The sequence below is a fragment of the Leguminivora glycinivorella genome, chromosome 11 (genome assembly GCF_023078275.1).
Source record: "Leguminivora glycinivorella isolate SPB_JAAS2020 chromosome 11, LegGlyc_1.1, whole genome shotgun sequence".
Classification (NCBI taxonomy): domain Eukaryota; kingdom Metazoa; phylum Arthropoda; class Insecta; order Lepidoptera; family Tortricidae; genus Leguminivora; species Leguminivora glycinivorella.
Genome location: NC_062981.1, coordinates 2849631 through 2852335, shown reverse-complemented (window position 1 = coordinate 2852335; position 2705 = coordinate 2849631).

Below are 2705 nucleotides of genomic sequence, written 5' to 3'. Positions count from 1 at the left end.
TGTTTAACTCTGGTACTAATGGGTAGTGATTTCTGCTAAGTTTAAGTTATGTTTTACTAGAAGTATTGAAAGTTAGTGAGTGTTTATTTTATTCATGCCGTCTATTGTTTGGTTTTGTGTGGAACATATGTTCTTTTCAGAGCCTGATTTTGGATGGTAGATTCCGATTCGGTGGTGCAGGTTTATTGTCTTGTGCTATTGAGTTGGAGTTTATATGAGTGAAGTGAACCGCTAACGATTCGGTTCTTCTTGTCAGAAGTTTCATTGTTATTGTGATAATCAAATTTAATGGTTAAAGTAAATAATACCTAATCAGTTCAAATTAAGTGAAGAATATTTAATTATAAAGCCAGATCGCTGCCCAGACAGACAGTTTGTTTAGCCTTGCATCGATTAACCTAGCGGCTGTTAAACTATTGATGCAAGGAGGTCCGTAGTTTTACCAATACAGAGGGTTAAATTGGCATTTTTCTCTTTACCAACATAGAAAAATGAAAAATCTCTCCCTCCCTGGTTCTTCAATGCCCAGCTGTTAGCCTAGAACGAGGACATTATATGTGTCATTTGGAGTAATCCAAGCTCGCTCGAAGTTGCAGTATTTGAAGGCCTTGTATATTTATTGTCATAAGTATATATCATATACACAATAGGGAACTATCCTACCCGATTGCCTCCCTGTCCACGGACGCCTGCATCGGGGGGGATAAATACACAGACTTATAGGGTTTGCTTTCTTCAGTCTAGTCTGCTGAACTCTAGCGTAGTCAGATTAGATATACACCGCGTAAGTTCTAAAACTCTGGGTCCATGGTGAGTACGAACAGAGTTTTTATCGTTTTAGATTAGGGAACTTTCTGTCTAGTAGGGTAGAATCACACATCGATAGGTAGGGAAATAAATAAAGTTCTGTATAAAAACCTATCTTATCTAATAACTAAAAATAAATTATGTAAAAGTAAATTAAATTCTAGACCTAAAATCATTGTGAACAAAATTACTGGGTGTTAGAAGGTATTTTATAAATAATATCGTGTGTTTATTCTTGGTATAATGAAACTTCAATATCATATTTATTATCGAAGTGTGAAAAAGCTTTGAATTATTACTGGTTAATTCATCTAAGTGTAATTTGTAATTGTGGTAGCAATTTCTGATTCTTCATGTGACAGCGATCATTGAGTGTTAGCTGGGGTTTGTTTAGGGACCAGTGGCATGCGGGCGCCGTCCACTGATGGGAAGCCGAAAACTCCGAGGAGTGATTAAGCTTACTTTTCTTGGGTTTTCAATTGGAAGCTTCTTACTCGATGTATCGTTGAAACAGTGAAAGGGTCGAGAAGTTATGGTCTATTAGCAGTATTGGGGAAAAGGGGGGTTTAGCTAGGGAAAATGAAACAGAATAAGAGGGGGGTTAGTTCATAGATAGATAGCCCTTCTGGTTTGGCATAGGATTCTCAACAGAGCAGTTTGGTTGAGATGAGGAGTTTCAAACCACAACGCAAGCTTCGAGCCCAATTGAAACTACTAATAGGGCGTAGTGGATGATTACTAAAATATTTTTTATATTATTTACCATTTATAAACCAAAATTATGAATAAAATGTCTGGCGCCTATAGGTTTTTTCCTGTTCAAGTTCGTATGTTACTTTGCTCGCACATTTTTCACAGGCGTTATTTAGCGTTAACATAATCTCCACGTCTTTTGCCTATTCGTCCAAGTTAACGTAATTTTCACAAAATTATGCTGAGTTTTAATTAGTGGGTTAAGTTATAATTAATCATATGAGTCCAATAGTCGTATCTACTTCGCATTAAAGAGTTTGGGTTGCTATGGTTCATATCGAGGGGTCCTTCTACTACCATTAGACGATCACAAGGCCAAATCTACGGGGTATTTTTAAAGGATGGTTAGTTGTAAGAATGTTTAGTCAAGTAAGTAAGTAAATAAGTGAGCGGGTGCGGAAGTTAGGTACATATGGTAGGTACCAAAGTCATACATATCCAACTCGGGTCTCAGCACTTGAATCCCTCATCATGCTCAAGATTCAATAAACGCCCGCGCCGTAAATATGTGTCCTTATTACGCAACTATGATTGCCTTGAAGTATTTTAGAAATCTGTAATAAAACAACTATCATTTTATATTAAAAATATAATGTAAAATTGTTTACCAGTGTATAATTATCACTTTGTTTGTACTTACAGGTAAAGTTTGTCTTCTTGAAATACATGTTAAATATTTGCTTAAATAAAAACTAGCACCTTAAATCTAATAATTCTAATATAGGCCCTTGAGACATTGCACAGTCACCGGCACCACACATAGATGGCGCCATAAAAGAAATGTCTTTTAGCTTTCGATTATAGTTGTAGATGTTATTAAATATCACTTTTGACATAGATTTATGGCTCGAAAATGACACTTAAAGCTAATCTAAAAATAATCGATGGCAACAAGGCATTTTTTTTGTGGCGCCATCTTGTGGTGTAGTGTATGCGCGTTCTTAGGTGGTCGCGTTTTAATATATGGGATCAGGGATGGTATGATGATCTTCTTATTATTTAATTTATGGCCTTACCCAAACCTATCAACGTGGAGCCGAGCCGACTCTAGTCGGTCAAAAGTTCAAAACCGCTCGTCGCTGATGAATGGATCCATACGCACGTTCATACGCATTTTACACTAACGAGCGATTTTTGAATTTTTT